The sequence below is a fragment of the Leopardus geoffroyi genome, chromosome D3 (genome assembly GCF_018350155.1).
Source record: "Leopardus geoffroyi isolate Oge1 chromosome D3, O.geoffroyi_Oge1_pat1.0, whole genome shotgun sequence".
NCBI lineage: Eukaryota > Metazoa > Chordata > Mammalia > Carnivora > Felidae > Leopardus > Leopardus geoffroyi.
In genome coordinates, this window is record NC_059339.1 from 83,978,050 (window position 1) to 83,998,773 (window position 20,724).

Here is a 20,724-nt window from a genome sequence, read left to right on the forward strand (position 1 = left end):
GTAAATTCAATATGTATTTTCGTCATTACCAGGGTAGTTGTTTATTATACATGTAGATATGAGTTCACTGCCAGGGGTGCCTCAGTTCCACTGCTTATGGGCTCGTATGTGGCCTTCTCCACCCTCATGGTTGGCTGTACGTGAAAACCTACAGAACGTACTTCGCAGACAAATTATTAGGCAGTAGCTGTGAGTATGTCCCCCCACCCCCCGCCTTCTTTTGCATGCCACACTATAAAACCCAGACACTTTCTTGAAGGAGGAATCGACTATGAAAAGCTCAGTTACAGTCTGTGTGTGCGCGGACTTACGGGCTGCTATGCATGATCTGAAACAGCTGTTCCGTTATGTTGTTATTTCCCCCAAAGTAACCAACGTGGCCGCTACAACTAAGCTGACGTGTTGCACTTCAAGTAATTATACCCAATTACCATCTTGCAAAACAGGCGCTTCCCAAGCCTGTGGCTCTATACTCCTAGCCTAGCAACTGCAAGACATACAAATTTCACTGGAAAAATAATGAAGATGATTCTAAATTAGAAGCTGAAATAGCCCCCAGAGCAAAAAAAAAAAAGTTTCCTCCAGACCTTACAATGATTGTTTTCCATTTTTATTACATTTATTTTTAAATTCCAACAACATAAATATTTTTTTTCATAGCAGTCTTCTCAAATTACACACATTCTCATATGTCTCATGTGACTATTTATATTTAAAATATTCTTTCTGGGACGACTGGGTGGCTCAGTCGGTTAAGCGTCTGACTAGATTTTGGCTCAGGTCATGATCTGACACCTTCATGGGTTTGAGCCCCACTTCCGGCTCTGTGCTGGCATCATGGACCCTGCTTGAGATTCTCTATCTCCTCCTCTCTCTACCCCTCTCCACTCATGCTGTCTCTGTTGTTCTCAAAATAAATAAATACACTTAAAAATAAATAAAATATTCTTTCTGCTTTCTGTGTCAATTTTTTTTACGTATGTGTGATTAGGTTATGTAGATTTATTTCCTGAATTTATCTCTTATTGTTCTCTAATATTTGGTAAAATTTTTAATTTACCAGTCAAATTTGAGAATAAATAACTAGATTAATAACGTTCGGTAATTTCATGTAAAAAGAAAACATTATTTCTACCCCTGGGTCATCAGTAAATGCAGAATTCTGATGATTAAGCCCTGATCCTGGAAATGTGGTGGGGAACAAGGATTTGTTGGACGGGTTTCCCTTCAACAATTGCCAGTGATTTTTTCCATCCTAGAACAGTTCCTACATTTCCCCGGAAAGCTGGGGTACGCGGGGAAAACTCCATTACTTCAGGTCTAGTGTTGACAATGAAGTGTCATTTTTACCATTTTCTACATCGGGGAGTGGTATTTCCGACATTCTCTTGAGCGAAACTGCAGAAGCCCAAAACTCTGAATTAGGTAACAATGTGGAGCCATCATCCTGCTGCTTTGCTGTCTTAAATAAATCCCCCAGCTAGATACCTCTTAGCATTCTCCTTTGGCGCTCTTGTCCTCAATGTACAGATTATTTTAGGTTATTTCTTTATTTGAAAATTCATCGCATTGGTGATACTTTTCTTTGCTTTTCTGGAATAGAATATTCTCCAGCTCAATTTAATCATGCTGTCAGCCTGACCTCTCCTGCTTTAAATATTCCACATATTCATCATGTCTACCAATGATTCTGGTCATGATCTTTCAATATCAGTGTGTATGTTCACTTGTTGTTGCATTTCTACTTTTCTTCTGTTAGGTACTGCATTTCTTTCTTTTTGAAGGGGTAGAGGAAAACATGGCTTATTCTACTCCTGCCATTAATGCAGAGTTTAAATAATAAAAAAAAAAAGGATTAATTGTACAGAAATATTTTTTTCTCTAATGAATTCCATGAGTGGATATTAGAGTTCAGAAATATCTGATATTTCAACAATGCCCTCTTCCCATTTAGCATCAACAAATATATTTTAGGAAATAAATATGTCGTGATAGATAATTTTCTATCGTGAAGTTTCAAAGAAGTGCTTCAAGTTTGAAATACTGCATCGGGGCTCAGGTAATACATCTGAACAGAAAAGTAAGTTTGAACAGTTGTGAATGTTTTCTTTTACTATTACTAGAGGGATTGCATGGAAATATTTTCAATTTTTTAATTTTACTTTTTAATAAGTTGTTTTTAATGTTTATTTATTTTTGAGAGAGAGAGAGATAAAGAGAAAGAGAGAGAGAGCACAAGCAGGGGAGGGGCACAGAGAGGGGAAGACACAGAATCGGAAGCAGGCTCCAGGCTCTGAGCTGTCAGCACAGAGCCCGACGTGGGGCTTGAGCCCATGAACCATGAGATCATGACCTGAGCCCAAGTTGGATGCTTAACGGACTGAACCACCAGGCGCCCCTTAATTTTTATTTTTTTAAGGAAGATCCATACCCAACGGTGGGGGTTGAACTCATAATCCTGAGATCAAGAGCCTCTTCCTCCACGGACTGAGACAGCCAGGTAGCCTACCTAGAAATATTTGTAAAGAAAAGCAATATTAATGTAGGTTATTAAATGTATTACTCTTCCCAGAGTTGGAAAACACTTAATTGCCATCTACCATAATAAGAACTCTGATACATTCCTCCTCAATTCACTCAAATCATGTCTACTTGAACGTCCCAGACATTTTAGAGTGGAGATGGAATGCTCCTGGGTAAGCAGTGATGGGATTATCGTTGAGGATACCTAATTTCTCTAATCAAAAACGAGAGGATTCATCAACTCTAATGTACCTTCAGTACGTGCTCATTATTGATAGCTGCGTATAGTTTATACGTAGGCCAAAACAATGAAAATGGAGTATCTATGAGAGACACAATAAAGACGTATATTAGTGATATAAATTGGTAGAGAAATACATGGTTTTTGTCCTTTTTATGTTGTAGAATAGATTTGGGCAAAGCATAAATATGCATGCATTTTTGCAAGTTGGGCAAGGTGGATCACCAAAATAAAATAAAATTAATTAATTAATTAATAATAAAGTCGTATAATTTGGATGGCTTAATATGCCTAGATGATCAGTTTTGCTGTAAATGCGATGGGTATTTTAATATTAAATCAAATGATGCACATCTATATTTTTCAAAATATTTAGAAAAGGACTAATATGAAGATAGTGTGTTCTTTCATAATAAATGTATAACAATATTTTGTCCGGATAGTAATGTGTAGCTTTCTGATTTTATGTCTATTACATAAAGATGAAGGAAATGTATATACTCCGCCTAAAATCATTTACTGACAAAATATGCCATTTCATCGCTCAATTTGATAAAGAACAATCAGCAAGTATGAAGCAGAGCATTTGTTGGGTCATATTTATCATATTGTCAAATACAATAATAATTTCCACTTAACTTCAAGTGCTGGTTGAATGATTACTTAAAAAGAATCTTAAAGGAGCAGATATTTCAACTAATGGAAGATTAAATGAGATAACTACTAATCCATTTCCAAACTGAAGTTTTGTGATTGTACATAATGGATCATTCACCAACGTGCATTCACCATCTGATTCAGACCAAGCAGAACTCACTGAAAAGCATTTTTTAAGCAGTATGTGGAAAATATCTGCTAGAAGAATAATTGCAAATTTCATTATGCGGAAGTGTTTATATGTTTTTCCGTTAAATTAAACAAGAAAGCGAATAAAAATATGCTCAATTTATAAGTAGGGATGAGTAATTGGAAACAAACTTCCCAGAGAACTTTACAAATATAATTCATCTCCTTTTTTATTGTTGTTTTAAAGGAGTATGAGGGAAATATTTTTGCTTTTCTCAAGTGAAAGAATTTTCTCTAGTTTGACTTAAAAAAATGTACTGTGTCACACTAGGTGTCCATTTATGTTCAGATATCTCAGTGCATATACTAAAAGAGGAATATCGCTCCTTAATAAGAAGCTGTGTCTGAAATGCATGGAGACACACTGACAGTAACATTGCTATCCCCTAGTGAAAGATAAATGCCAGATCTCGTTTTAATAAAAAATGATTATAAAATTTTGGAACAAAGAGTTGCATTGAAATGGAGTCCAACAATGCCCAACAACCTGAAATATTAAAAAAAAAATTATTTACTGTGGACAGCTATGGAAAAAGTCCCAGATATTTCTCATAAAGAGATATTTTAAGACAGTCTATGGCAGAAATCAATAGACATTGTAAGAAATAAGTTTCAGGGATTTATGAAAAATCACCTCAGTATTCTCTCAGCTTTCAGTCTTGTTTCATTTGAGCTAAGTGTAGATTTCTAAGGGAGTTTTTGATAAGCAACTCCATCCATATTATCTATTTATAGTGCCAACAATTCGAATATTTCCGGTGGATTATAAAATGGGTACAGAATGGAAAATATTAATTATCACCAATGAACCTGTGAAATCACCAGATGTTGTGGTCTGTATATTTAAAATTTTATGTAAAATTAATAAATTATTTTTCTATGTAAACAAAAACCTCCACAAATTATGTATATGAAAATATTACTAGAAAGAGTTGTGCTCCCTTGCTCATTCATTCATTTATTTATTCATCTCAGCTAATATGTTAAACTCTCACATGCATCAAGAGCTGTGTCTCTTACTGGGGTTCAAACCACTGATAAAGCACAGTCAGCACCACAACAAATGCCAAATTTTGTAGCTGCACACTGATTGTGACAGAATGGAAAATTTGAAAATCTGAAATATTCACCTGCTGCCTCCATCTACTGGCAGATAAATTATACCAAATATTATTTTCTATGATTTTGAAATTCAAAGAAAAGAAAGAGAAATCTGCAAAGGAACTGCTTCCTATGAGCGTGCGCGCGCACACACAAACACACACACACACACACACACACACACACACACAAGAGTAGTACAAACAAACAGTAGATGAAAGAAAAACCCATGGCTATTGTAAAAGAAAGCAATTGGTTTGGAGAATTTTTATGGGGCAAAAAACTAAACCAGCCCTGAGGTCTGCAGAGTTGGAGAACTGATCCTGAGATACTTCTTACAAATACAGCTCCCATAGAGGAAACTCCCAGAATCAAAAGTAGGTCAGGAAATGAAAGTCTAATGTGCAAAATTAAAAAAAAAAATGGATTTAAGGAGAGAGTGAATAGAAAAAATTGGAGAGACACAGTATGGGAGAAAGAAATGGATAACAATTTTCAGAACTGAAGAAGACCAGATCCAGAAGGCATAAAATTTTTGAATTAAAATTAACAAAATGTACAACTAGACACATTTTATTAACAGGGCAAACATTGAAGGCAAAATTTTAAGGCCTAAAAAGCCACCAGAGGAAAAAGAGAACAGTTACAAAGTCAAGACATTTAGAAAGACAGTTTTCTCAACAAGAAGCAAGCAAAAAGCCAGAAGATGGTAATATAATATCTTTATGTGCTGTGATGAATTAAATATCTTCTCTGAATTGCATACCCAGAAAAACTATCTTTCTAGTCAAAGGTGAAAATACACACAAACAAAAACTGTGTTTAACCTCAATATGCCTGTGCTACTGCAGTAAGAAGTACAATTCAGGAAAATTGGGGAAATAATTGTAGATGGAAATTCTGCACAATAAATAGGGAGATGATTCTAAAGCAAGTAATTAAGGCTATAATTTTAAAGAGACTTATAATATAAATTTTTTAATTAAATAAAAATAGTGCTATCCAGCAGATTAGAGACTTGCATTTGAAGGGCTATTTTTTTTTTTTTTGAGAGAAAGGATGCAAGTGAGTGAGGAGAGAGAGAGAGAGAGAGAGAGAGAGAGGCGGGGCCCACCCTGGACTCATGTTTTTCCCAAAGCGGGGCTCATGCTCACCCTATGTGGGACTCGAACTCACAAACTGTGAGATCATGACCTCAGCCAAAGTCATATACTTAATGACTGAGCCACCCAGGAGTCCTGAAAGGCTATTTAAAAAGATCTTTTGGCTCTGCACCCCTCCCAGTTGGACAGATAGCTGCATCTCCTGGTGCAGTGCCAGCCGTGTCCCTGAGACACAATAGTCAAGTCTGGAGTAAATGGATTCAGCTATATTGGGTCCCTAGTCACCAGGGCTGCTTTTAAATCTGGCAAAGGGGATATTGTCATCATCAATGACCCCTTCATTGACCTCACCTACATGGTACATATGTTCTGGTATGATTCCACCCACAGCAAATTCAAAGGCACAGTCAAGGCTGAAAATAGGAAATCTATCATCAATGAAGCCCATCTTTGTCTGCCAGGAGCAACATTCCGCCAACACCATATGGGGTGACGTTGGCGCTGAACATCCTGTGGAGTCACTAGGGTCTTCACCACAAGGGAGAAGCCTGGGGCTCACTTGAAGGGTGGGGCCCAACGGCTCATCATCTCTGCCCCTTTTGCTGATGCCCCCATGTTTGTGATGGGTGTGAGCCATGAGAAGTATCAGAACACCCTCAAGAATGGTCAGTATGCCTCCTGCACCACCAGCTGCTTGGTCCTTCTGGCTAAGGTCATCCATGACAATTTTGGCATGGTAGAGGGACTCATGACCACAGTCCATGCCATCACTGCCATCCAGAAGACACTCAGATGGTCCCTCTAAGAAGCTGTGGATTGATGGCTGAGGGGCTACCCAGAACATCATCCCAACTTCTGGTGTCTCCAAGCCTATAGGCAAGGTCATCCCTGAGCTGAATGGGAAACTCAATGACATGGCCTTCCATGTCCCCACCCCAGCATGTCAGTCATGGATCTGACCTACCACCTGGAGAAAGCTGCCAATACAATGACATCAAGAAGGTGGTGAAGCAGGCATCAGAAGGCCCCCTCAAGGGCATGCTGGGCTCTGCTGAGGACCAGGTTGTCTCTTGTGACTTTAACAGCAACATCCACTCTTCCACCTTTGATCCTGGTGCTGGCATTGCTCTCAGTGACCACTGTGTCAGGCTCATTTCCTGGTATGACAATGAATTTGGCTACAGCAACCAGGTGGTAGACCATATGGTCCATATGACTTCCAAGGAGTAAGAGCCCCCTAGACCACCAGCCTCAGCAAGAGCAAGGTGAAGAGAGAGGCCCTTAGCTGCTGAGGTGTCCTTCCCTAACTCATCCCCCAATACACTGAGAGTCTTGTGATCTCTAAAACAGTTTCCATATCAGACCCCTTGCAGAGGTGGAGGGGCTTGGGGGTCCCTACCTTGTCTTGTACCATCAATAAAGTATACTGTACCCTGCCAAAAAGAATAAAAATGAAAAATAAATAAATAAAAAGATCTTTTGACCTATTCAAGAATTGGTGAAAATTCCTAAATTGCTGGTTTGAAATATTTTCTTTTGGAGTCTGGTAACATTACAACACAAGAGAAGGATGTAAAGATTCTATCAAGTAGAATTGACAAACCCTAACACTATGTGAAAATTGGAATCCGTTAAAGGTGTAAGAGTAAATATTAGATCTGAATAGAAATCCAAGTTATCCTTTTGTAACATGTTTTAGTGTAAGATTATTGAGTGATGATATGCACAAAGTAACCTGTTAGCAAATGTTAGCTATCATCATTTTCGTACTCACTGTTTCCACCAATGGGCTTGCATGCTCTCGGATAATACAGATAAGCAAGCAGGAAAACAAAATAGAGTAAAATCAAGATAATATCTCATAAAGCCTATGGAATAATGTAGGATTGATGAATAAATAGTAAAATTTCAAGGAAACAAGAAAATCTTTATGGAAGAAGTCATGTATAAGCCAAGATGTGAGATCAAAATGTGTGGGAGTCTACAAATTCTTTAATCTTCTAGAGATTAGTATAGCTGGTATGGCAGTTGGTTTTATGTCCAATAAGACTGGCCTTGGGGTGCCCAGAATACCATTATTTCTGGGTGTGTCTATGGCGTTTTTTTCTGGATGAGATTAGGATTTGGATCAGTGAATTTAGTAAAGTAGCATGCCATCCCCAATACGTGGAAGGGACCTCAACTAATCTGTTGAAGGCCTAACTACAAAAAATAACAAGGAAGGAGAAATCCATCTCTCTTTTCCTGCTTCACTGATTGATCTGGAATATTGTCTCTCATCTTCTCCAGTCCTTAGAATGGGATTTATGCCATTGGCTCTCCTGGTTCTCAGGCTTTCATGCTCGGGCTGAATTATTTTTAATAATTATCATTTGCTTTCCGGGGTCTTTAGCTTGTAGACTTGAAGATGGTGGGAGTTCTCAGCTTCAGTAATCACATGAGATGATTTCTCATAATAAGTCTTTCTCTCACTCCCTCTCTCTCTCTCTCAGTATAGATAGATGATAGATAGATAGACAATTGATAGATAGATAGATGATGGAGAGACATAGAAATTGGTATATGATGAAATGCATTGATACATATTGATATGTTTATTGATATATATGATATACATATGATATATGTATATATGACATATATATAATAATATAATATAATATAATATAATATAATATAATATAATATAATTAATATAATATAATATAAAGATATATATATAATCTTTTTCTCTGGAGAATCCTTTGAAATGTAGCTGATCATAGGTTCTTAATGTAGGGCAGAGTTTCCCAACGGAACATTAACAATTGTGAGCCAAACAAAATATCGTATGGGTGTTTGGCTATAGGTAGTTAATAGATGTATGTGTTTATATATACATACACTTTGCTTTGTTTCCCATCTTAATCATACAAAAAATATATTCTGTAGAACAAAACTAATTCTCTGCATTTAAGATGATTAATTTCAGTTTATTTACTGACTATAACATAAATCCCTATAGGCTTAAAATCTTGGTGGAATTTCTATTTAGTACACATTATAAAATCAGGGGAAAAGTTTATAGGCATCACAGTGCTACTCCTTGGTAGTAATGAATCCTATTACATTTACGACTGTGTTATCATATCAGTTAATGCATTTTCTGTGCAATGATGCAGTTCCACCCCCTACATCCATCAGCAAAAATGAATCATTTTTCAAGGTCTCTGCATGAATACTAAATACATCAATAGAAAACATGCAGAATCAAAATGTGAGAGATAAATCCATGTTAACTGTCGCTTGACTGATATGGCTGCTCGGCATTTTTCTTTTGGCAACCACATTTTCTTACATTGTACCATGCAAGTGCCTATCTTCCCAAAGTTAAACTCATTTTTATTTGAACCACGCCTAATTTATCAATTGGAATCATCAAATAAGATATTGAATACCTTTGGGGCGCCTGGGTGGCTCAGTCAGTTAAGCGTCAAACTTAGGCTCAGGTCATGATCTCGCGGTTTGTAGGTTTGAGCCCTGCGTGGGAATCTGTGTTGACAGCTCTGAGCCTGGAGCCTGTTTCGGATTCTGTGTCTCCCTCTCTCTCTCTGCCCCTCCCCAACTTGTGCTCTGTCTCTCTCTATCAAAAATAAATAAACGCAAAAAAAATAAAAATAAAAAAAGATATTGAATACCTTTATAGGGAAATAGCAAATATGATAAGATTTACATAATCTTTCCCCATGCATTATGTATTACTATTTAAATTCTTTATAACTATTACTTCACATACAGTTCTGTACCTTGTCAGCCCATATATTGCCAGCATCATTTTTTTTTTTTCCTATCAAGCTTCTACATTAGTTTCTTCCTGGCAATATCATCATGATGTTAATTGTTGGTGTCAACGATAAATTTCCATTTATCCCAGAAACATAGAAGCAGTAAAAAAAATAAAAGAGTGTGGGAAAAGATCATTTACACTAGGAGAATCCCCAGGTGATATTATCCCACATATAAGTCTCCAGAGTAAGTTTTTCATATATTCTTTTCTCCCAAACTTCTTTCGATGAAGTATTGACCTTGAAATCCTAAATATTTAACATATAGCTTGGGAACAAATATCTCTGAGAATCCTTCCATCTGAGGCATCCATTACAAATTTCTTGTGATTGTTTTAAATACTTCAATTAGTGTTGCTTGTAATAAGTACACCAGAATGGCTCAGTTACAGTGGAAACCATAACCTTTGTGACCATAGAATTTATTAAAGAAGTTTACTGTAATAAACCAATGATATTATTGGATCTTATTTTATGTATCATGTTGGCCTTACTCGATAGTTTAACTTCAAAAGCAAAACAGTAGTAAGAAAATCAATAAGCATATTATTTATGGTAAATATAACAATCAAAATAGGAGATATTTTCTTGAGCATGACACTACCGAGAATTTTCCATGCATTTGCACTCATAATTCTCACACAGACCTGAGTTGTATACAGTTATCACTCTGACTTCCTAGATGAGAAAATACACAGTGAAATCTGTTACACAAATTCACACACAGGAAATGTTATAGGGAGGGTAGATTTAGTCCTACACAGAGATGCTATCTTATCCCTCACCTTGTCTTGATTCCTATCAATGGGCTTCATGAAATTATAGAATGTTTTGCTTGCTATGTTTCTATGGCCTTTTTTTCTTCGCTTAAAATGTTGACATTATAAGAAAGGAAAGGAAAGTAGCAGCTTATCACTGTAGAGGTGTTTCAGTCAAATTTGGGGAATAATAGCAAACAGAAGTGAGTGTACGTAAAAAACACATTGGGAAATATCAGCCCTTGTAAGTAACATCTGTACAGATCTTTATTTTTTTCCTGTTTGCATAACTACTTGACTTGGAATATTCCTTGGTTGCTTGCAGGGAGAATTAGTCATCACTTATTACTTGTGTCTCATGAACCCTGATCTCATTTGTACCCCTAAGTAGCCATCGGCTCATTATCACCTTCCTGCTGGTATACAATCTCCCTCTCATTATCGTTAGAAGCACGGTTTGGGAAAACTGGAGATTCATTCTAATTAATGATATTTCAGTCATTTCTATTTTCAATCTTTGGCAAGGCCCAGGTATTGAGACAAACATTTTCGCATACATTCGAATTTTACTTTTTATTAAAAGAAATTTTAAGAAAGGCAAAGTTGTCATATGGGTTTAAGTGTGGTTGTCTAAAAAGATGTTATTAAAATTGCACGACACTAAGTTGTTTTTTCATTGAATTATTGTACTATCTGTTTTACATGCTACGTGTATTTGATATTTATTAAAATACTCTAGTGATATGTCTTTTACAAATTTTCTTTGACACATAAGAATAAAGGAAATTTATAATAATCATGAGATAGCATGTTATCTTAAAATAACTAATATAACAGAAATCACAATATTACAAAAGTTAGTGAATTTCCCAAATCCAAAATAGTCGCCTGAAAAATATTTACAAAACAATTTTACGTGGGCTTTTCAAGAAATTATATCTACCTTTTACAATTAATGGATAGACAATATATTTGTGATTTAAAGTAAGTTTAACTACAAATTTGTGACAGTCTCCTTTATTTTTCTTAATAAGTATATATTTGAGTGGAAGTTATTATTATTACTCCTCACTCAAATGTGCAACATATCTTTAGAACGTATGTAGTATTTTATATTGTGTGACACATGTTCAGTACCTTTAATTGTAAGATCTATAGGTAATAACAATGTCTGCAACCCAAACCTGTGATTATTTTATAGGAGATAAAAATTCAATATGGTCACGATAATCGTAAGAAATTACTGCTATCATACAACTCTTTCCTCTTATTTCAAAACATTAAAGATTTTGCAAAAAGTGAAAATGTTATTTTATTTATTCTTTACATGGGTAAAAGGAATAAATTCCATTCAACTAGGAAAAATGCTATCTTAACAATAAATGCAACTATGTGATTTAAAAAAAAAATGCAGTGAAGCGCTAAATGAAGTAAAACACACAGTCCGTTGAAGATACAAGTAAAAAACAAAAACACTGATACTGTTGGAGTTATTCCAAAGTTTAATATAGAAGTAAGCTTACTCTACGTTAGAGAATGAAGAAGTATTTGTAGAAAAAACTACTTTTTTAACTGAATTACATTAACACTTTTCTGAAATCAAATGATCGTGCATGCCTGTACCTATTTCTGGACTCTATATTAGGTTTAGAAACACATGGTCGAATCTGGCCTGGCAACCTGTTTTTTGTGAGCCACAGGTTAAGAATGTTTTTTTGTTTTTTTGTTTGTTTTTTTCCCTTTTAAAGGTAGTGTTAAACAAACAAACAAAAAAAAAAAAACAAGAATAACAAAAGAATACGCAAAAGAAATTCTATGTGGCTACAAAAGCAAAAATATTGACTATCTTGTGCTGTACAGAAATGTTTGCTTCTCTTAGACTATATTGTTTAGAAAATATGCATGTTCTTTACCTTATCAATACCACACTTTCATAATTACTGTAGAACTTGGGTAAATATAGAAATTTGATGGGTTAAGTTCTCTAATCCTGTTCCACTTTTTCAAAACTATTTTGGCTAGTCTAGTTTATTTTGTATAATATATAAATTATACAATCTGCTTGTGCATTTGTAAATAAAATGTCTGCCATAAGTTCAAATAGGCTTAAACTGTAGCTCAATGTTCAGAAAGTCTATATTTTAACAGTATTGAGTCTCTGGACCATTAACATTATATAACTTTCTGTTTATTTAAATAATGTTTGATTTCTCTCAGTAGAATTTTGTAGTGCATAGCGTAGAACTGTCTTGCACAAGTGTTGTTAAAGTTATCCCTAGATTTTTTTCTTTTAATTTGGATACTATATTTTTTAAATAGACTTTGTTTTCTAAGAGCAGTTTTAGGTTCACAGCAAAATTGAGTGGAAAGTATAAAGTCCCCCTATTCCAATGCCCGCATAAATGCATGGCCTTCTGGCCTATCAAATTATAGCACCAAAATGATAAATTTGTTACGGTTGATGAGCTTTTATATATATATATATATATATATATATATATATATATATATATATATTTTTTAATTTTTGTAATGTTTATTTACTCTTGAGAGAGACAGAGTGTGCAGGGGAGGGCCAGAGAGAGGAGGAGACACAGAATCTGAAGCAGGCTCCAGGCTCAGAGCTGGCAGCACAGAGCCCGGTGTGGGGCTCATGACCTGAGCTGAAGTCAGATGCTTAATCGACTGAGCCACCCAGGCACCCTTCGATGAGCCTATATTAACACGTCATCATCCAAAGTCCACAGTTTACATTACAGTTCATTTTTCCTATGTACATTCTATAGGTTTGGAAAAACGTATAATGTAATGACACGTATCCACCATTATAATATCACGTGGAATAATTTCACTAATATAAATATTCTTTGTACTCCACCCATTCATCCCTCCTTTCCCTGTAAACTCTGGCAACCACTGATCTTTTTACTGGCTCTATAATCTACCCTTTCCAGAATATCATATAGTTGGAATTGTACAGTATGTAGCTGTTTAGGTTGGCTTCTTACACTTATTAATATGCATGCAAGGTTCCATGTCTTATCATGGCTTGATGGCTCATTTTCTTTTTTTTTTTTAGCAGTGAAGAATATTTTATTGTCTGGACCACAGTTTATCCACTCACCTATTGAGGAACATCTTGGCTGCTTCCAAATGTTGGCAATTTATGAGTAAAGCTGCTGTAAACATCCATGTGTACGCTTTTGTATGGAAAGATTTTCAACAAATTTGGGTAAAGACCAAGGAGCATAATTGCTAGCTAATATGGTGAGGCTTGTGTTCAGATTTGTAAGAAATTGAACAAACTGCCTTTCAAAGTGGCTGAACTGTTTTATATTCCCATTTTCAAGGAATCAGCTTTCTTGTCACTCAACATCCCATCTGGCATTTGGTGATCCAGTGTTTTGGATTTTGGCCTATCTAACAAACGTGTATTGGCTTCTCATTGTTGCTTTAATTTGTAAAATCCCTAATGGCATTTGCTTTTTGGGCATCTTTTTACATTCTTTTTTTTTTTCCTTTTTTTTTTTTTTTTTTTTTTTTTTTTTTTGTAATCTGTTTATCTTCTTTGGTGAAGTTCTTCAGAACTTATGCTCATTTTTTAATCTGGTTTTCACTTTCATATTATTGAGTTTTCAGAGTTCTTTGTATATTTTGGATAGTAGCCTTTTAACAATATCTTTTGCAGATACTTTTCCCCAGTCTGTGGTATCTTCTCATTCTTTTGTATCCTTTGCAAACCAGAAATTTTTATTTTAATGAATTCCAACTTACCAGTTATTTTTAATGGATCATGCCTTTGTTGTAAAAAAAGGTCATCACCAAACCCAAGGTCATTGAGAATTTATCCAATGCTATCTTCTAGGAGTTTTAGAGTTTCGCATTCTACATATGGGTCTATGGCCCATTTTAAATTAATTTTTGTGGAGTGTGTAAGTTCTGGGTCATTAGTGACTAATATCAGTAATGACATTAGTGACAAAGTACTGCTGGGAGCAAAGGTGTCAGTTTTTATTATTTTTTTTATTTTTTGATGTTTATTTTTGAGAGACAGAGAGAGGCAGAGAGAGAGACAGAACACGAGCGAGGTAGGGGCAGAGAGAGGGAGACACAGAGGGGCGCCTGGGTGGCGCAGTCGGTTAAGCGTCCGACTTCAGCCAGGTCACGATCTCGCACTCCGTGAGTTCGAGCCCCGCGTCGGGCTCTGGGCTGATGGCTCAGAGCCTGGAGCCTGTTTCCGATTCTGTGTCTCCCTCTCTCTCTGCCCCTCCCCCGTTCATGCTCTGTCTCTCTCTGTCCCAAAAATAAATAAAACGTTGAGAGGGAGACACAGAATCCAAAACAGGCTCCAGGCTCTGAACTGTCAGCACAGAGCCAGACACAGGATTTGAACACATGAGCTGTGAGATCATGACCTGAGCCGAAGTCGGGCACTTAACTGACTGAGCCACCCAGGCACCACAAAGGTGTCAGTGATTTAAAGAAATGCAGTAAAACCTTGGATTGTGAGTAACTTGTTCTGGGAGTGTTTGCAAGACAAGCCAACATTTTTAATTTTTTAATTTTAATTTTTAATTTTAACTTGATAAACAAGCCAAGTCTTGGCAATAGGAATAGTAAGTGACACCAAGTATCACAGGATCAGAACTGAGCCAATAGTTCTTGAAATTCGCTTTGATATACTAGTGCTTTGGATGGCAAGCCAGTTTCCAGAATGAATTATGCTCGCAAACCAAGGTTTTACTGTACTCAGAAAGTGAATGATTGAAGCATAGTGAAGTCCCTGGTTCATGAAGACTTAATCTAGAGGGTAGAGATAAACGGGGCAATAGTAGGAAGTGCCATGAGGTCAGGAGAAAGGAGGATTGTGTGCCTTTGTCTGTATGTTTATAAGATACACTATTTTAGCTGTGCTTAGTATTTGTAGGAGGGGCTCAGTAAAAAAGAAAAGCTGATTTTTTAAAGGATTAGGGAAGGAGCATGGATCTAAGGCTGGGAACTAAGAATTTCCTTTATTCTTGAGGGGATTCTTGTCCATTGGAGTCCGACAGCAAAGGTGTCCATTAGCATCACTTTTTAGGGGCCTGGGCATAACTTTGAGGGAAATTCTTTCTGACGTTTTCTATTTTTGGTTGGTGAATTAGTTTAGGGTCACCTACGTACAATTACGGATGAGTAACAGGGCCATTGATCACAAAACAAAACAAAACAAAACAAAAAAGGACAGCAAGTGGAAAGGAAACAATTTCCAGGTACTAATGAGGACTCGGTTAAATTTGAGGTAAGAAACTGATAAAGGGACCAAATCTGAGAAGTACTATTTTTGTTTCTTTTTTTTTTGTTTTTGTGTGTTTTTTTTTTTTTTTTTTTTTTTTTTTTTTTTTTTTTTTTTGTCCAGTAGGCTTCATCAGTCCTGGAGTTGCTGTGGGAAAGCTAACTGGATGGATTGATCCAGGGTTAAGGTGTTCCTGGCATGAGGCAGTTGCGTGTGATTGCCCAATTAAATAAAAAATAGAAATTCACCCAGTATGCAGTTGATGTGATAGGGAGAAAATAAGGACTCAAGACACTAGAGGAGGTCTGTCTGAGGCTCAGAAACATCCGTTGTAACAACCCCTGAGTGAACTAGGAAAGAATGGGTCATTTTAAAGTATGTGGCCAGAGGGACGCCTGGGTGGCCCAGTTGGTTAAACATCTGACTTCGGCTCAGCTCATGATCTCACGGTTTGTGAGTTTGAGCCCCACATCGGGCTTGGCACTGATAGCTCCGAGCCTGGAGCCTGCTTCAGAGTCTGTGTCGCCTTCTCTTTCTACCCTTCCCCCTGCTCATGCTCTGCCTGTCTCTCTCAAAACTAAATAAACATTAAAAAAAAAAAAAATTCAACCACGTGGTCAGAAATAAACATACATTCAGATTTTAACCAAGAAATGAAATAAAGAGCAATATATGGTAAAAGATCAATTAAGAACATGTTATTCCCAATAGGAATAAGTTCAGAAGATAAGGAAATATGTAACTCATATACAAATTACATACAACACAGGGAGAGGAAACCTTTTTAAGATTTAACCATAAAAGAGAAAAAAGGAAGGGGTGCCTGGGTGTTTTGGTCAGTTAAGCCTCTGACTTCAGCTCGGGTCATGATCTCATGGTTCATGAGTCAGAGTCTCGCGTTGGGCTCTGTGCTGACAGCTCAGAGCCAGGAGCCTGTTTCAGAGCCCTCCTACACTCGTGCTCTCTCTGTCTCAAAAATAAAAATAAACATTAAAAAAAAAGGTAGGGGGGAAGTAGGAAGAAGCCACGATTTTCTTCTTACCTATTATTGCCAAGCAGCTCAGGGTCTAAAAAGCTGATTTCAATGCTTTGGATTGAGTGCCTGAACTAAAAAATAGTTTAAGGAGTTTAAGGAGGAGGTTGTTTTTATGATAACCATCCAATCCTGAAAGTGCGGATCACGTTGATTACCATGGGAATAAGAATGCATTAATTTTTTTAAAGAACTTTTTTATAAGAACTCACTGATATGCACTTAAACACTAAACTTAAACACTAAATGCACTAATCTGTATCTATTTACAGATAATAAAGAAGAAGGGTAAGTTTAAAATGAGGTAGGTGGGGAGATGGGTATAATAGGCAATGGAGATTAAAGACTACACTTATTGTGATGAGCGCTGAGTAATGTATAGATCTGTTGAATCACTGTGCCATACGTGTCAAACTAAAATAACACTGAATGCTAACTATACTGGAAGTAAAATGAAAAACTTAAAGAATTTTAAAAAATAAAAATGAATAAAATTGTAAAATGACTGCCCTGGAAATCCCTGGTATTGATGAGAGTGTAAAGGGATTTAGGAGAGAAAGACTGTCAGCTATTTAAATGTGACAGGTTTATACCATTGTGATCATAGACGTTGTTTCCTCATCTAAAAAATAGGTGAAGGAATAATTAAACTTAGTTCCAGTGGGTCCTGTGAAGTGTAAATAAGATATGAGTGAGGTAACATGTACGAGGACAGAAGCCACATGGAACTGATTCACCACTGAAATCCTGCATGAGTGGGTACAAAAAATTAAAATTAGAGGCAAATGCTGAATTTTGTAGGAAAAAAACAACAAAAACACAAAAAGGCTGTTGGACTGGACACATCTGCATGAAGTCAACTTTTCTTCTTATAAAAATAGCTTTTCACATGTTGAAGGGTTTTGACAATATTTCTTTAAAAGGAAATTAGGACAAAAACAAGAAAAAACAGCTCACACAGAATAAAATTGATATTAGTTGAAAAAATTTCTCGAAACCAGATGTTCATATTACTTTATGGAATAGCTTTCTATAATGCATTAACATGTGATGTATTTCTGAAATGAAGAACACCCATTTGTAATGCCTTATTCATCAATGTTCCCAGTGCGAAGTTCAGAAAAAAATGCTGACAAAAAAATGATAATAAACTTAATTTCCAATTATACCCTTCTATTTACATTGTCAAAAACAAATAAATCTTTCTCTGGGCAAAATGTATTCTATCTTAATATTTTGCATAACTTTAAAAGCTCATTTTGGTTTGTTTTCACAATAACGGTCTCAGTCTATTTTATTCTTCACCCTAATTAATATGCCTAATAGTTAATTAAAAAGTTACTCAAGGGTGGACGCAGTTCGTTTCTGACATGGTGCTAAGTGGCCATCCTAGCACATCCTGACGCTGCTTGGCAGTTACTTTATCCCTATGCTACACTTCTATTCCTGAAACCTCACAAATGTCCTGTGTCTCTGCTATCCTAGTACAATAATTTAAATCCATTTTAGGTACAATTAAAATTATTGCTCTCATGCTGCAGACTTAAGTTTACGGTATGAACACCATTAAGACACGTGTCTTCTAGGCATTGAGAGGTAGCCATGAAAGCTGCCCCTGAAGGCAGTGACATGTTTTATATGGATTCATGGTGTAATTAATATACTCCTCTTAGATACGCACAACTATAATGGCATGCTTTGTGTACACTTTTCGTCACTTACAAAGCAAAGAAATCTATGCCGCGAGGTTTCGTGACAAAATCCCTACTCGGTACTTCTTACACACACAGTAAACTAGCCACTTGGAAATGCTGGAAATGCCTGTGACTCCCAGAGCATCTCAGGATGCTTTACACTCCCTTGTCTTTACTTATGTAAGGAAAGATGGAAAGAAGGGAGGGAGGAAGGAAGGACTCGTGTTTTTAACAAAAGATTTCCTGAATGTATCAGAGTTGGAAGGCTGTCTTCCTTTATCCATGTTTAGGGTAAATTTCCAAGCAACAATGTAGAATTGTTATCTTTCAATACTGAGCTCTGAAGACATTACAGACAGTACAAGTATATGTGCATCTGTCTCGTGTGATTTCAGTGGTAGAAGATCAAGAAGGAGAGAGTCTGATTAGTATCACAAAAAAAAAACTAGCAGATTGATTACTAGTTTTCAATCTGAAAAGCCATTTTTGAAGTGAAGTCAAGATATCACTTCTGAATATGTTCGGCTGATCTGACTTTTGAGTGTCTATCCCTTAGGAAAGGGGTGACTATATTTTACAACAGAAGTTACAGACAGACTCCAGATCCAAAACCGTCCAGGACTGAAATGTGTCAGGAGCTTAAAACAGTATATTTAAAAAAAATTTCTTCATTTAGTTCCAGCTTGTGTAATTTGGTTCTTGTTTAGTCCGGGTCATGTGTAGCTCTGGCTGAAATAGCATCCTCTCCAGGGGACGTCTGGATGGCTCAGCAGGTTAAGCGTCCAACTATTGATTTTGGCTCAGGTCATGATCTCACGGTTCATGAGTTTGAGCCCAACATTGGGCTATGCTGTGACAACACCAAGCCTACTTGGGGTTCTCTCCTTCCCTCTCTCTCTCTGCCCCTCTTCTCTCTCAAAAATAAGTAAATAAACATTTGAGAACATGAAATAACATCCCCTCCCTGGATCATCACTCCCTGTGGGGAAATAGGTTCTCCTTACATAAATGGGTTAGATAAAAGCTTGCGGACAAAAAGCTGCTACCAAGGGGCGAAAGTGCCCGAGGTTAGCAAGTGAGATATTATAATGAACCACGAGTAACTTGTAATATCACCTGCAGGAAACTACTTTCCATCTGGAGCCAATGTACCTTGATCACAAACACCACTTTCCCTCCCAGACCCTTTGCTTCTTATACGCACAAGTTAATGATTGTTTTCTCCATGTTCACGTGTGTAAGATCTTGTTTTCTTCATGTTCCCCACGTGAGTGATATCTTGTGAGCTCAATTAATACGGAGACAAAACCCCTGTTTGGGGCTCTCCTCTCTTCCCTGACATTAGCCTCTCTCGTGTTCAGTTCTGTGTCTGCTCTCTTGTAAGACAAGAGTGAACTCCAGACTCATAGTCTGTGACAACTTTCCTCATATTAGAGGAAAGCAAGAATAGGAAAACCATGTAATACTTCTAATGTTCTTGTTAAGTTAGTATGTGTCAGTCTCACTGTGATACCATTAGTCAAAGGAAGTCACATGACAAATCCTGATATATGAGTGCATGCATTAGAACATAATCCTCTTGTAGAATGAGAATTTTTAAAGAGGGGTGATAGAAGCAGGGAATGTTTTGAATAATATTTCATTTCCTTGAAGAATTAGTAGTGAGTGCCAAATTAATAATACAAAGAGTTAGAATATAATTTCTGGAGACGTGTCTTTGAAAAGTTGAGAGAGTATGCGATCCATATTCCTACCAGAGGAAGGAAGACATTAAAACAAACAAACAAACAAAACACAGAACAAGACCTTTAATTGTAACTACAGAAAAGGCAGAATGTCTGTGCCCAAGTGTTTGCAGATGCATACAATTGATGTGAAAGGATGAATTAGGTCCCTCCTAATTGTCTTGATTTTCTAAGGGAAGCATAAGGAAAGGTAATCAGGTGAAAATCTGTATGCTGCATGAGAAGTTTAGGAATAAAGAAAATAAAAGTATTTTCTGAGAGAAGACTAAAATTTCCATAAAAATAGAGTAAGATTATTTGACAGTTTTGGTATTCATTTGCAATCAGTGACTATATGTATAATTAAATATCATATATATATATATATATATATATATATGACAATTATAGCACAGTTGTATGTGTGAGAAGAAAATAAGTCTGGGCCTCTTTAGAAATATTTGACAGGAAACAAGGATGTTGTCAACATGGAAGAGATTTGTAGGCTCATAAAAAGTTTCTTCCCAATCTATGGTATATTTTGCAAAACACTTGTCAGGAGATCTTAAAAAATAAAATGTACTTGAAATAACTTTTTATAT

The 20,724-nt window shown here is 36.4% G+C and overlaps 1 pseudogene; it reads left to right on the plus strand.

Annotated features, from left to right (window-relative positions):
- Positions 1 to 271: 271 nt before the first annotated feature.
- On the plus strand, positions 272 to 7,122 carry LOC123587506 (annotated as a pseudogene).
- The last annotated feature ends 13,602 nt before the right edge of the window (positions 7,123 to 20,724 follow it).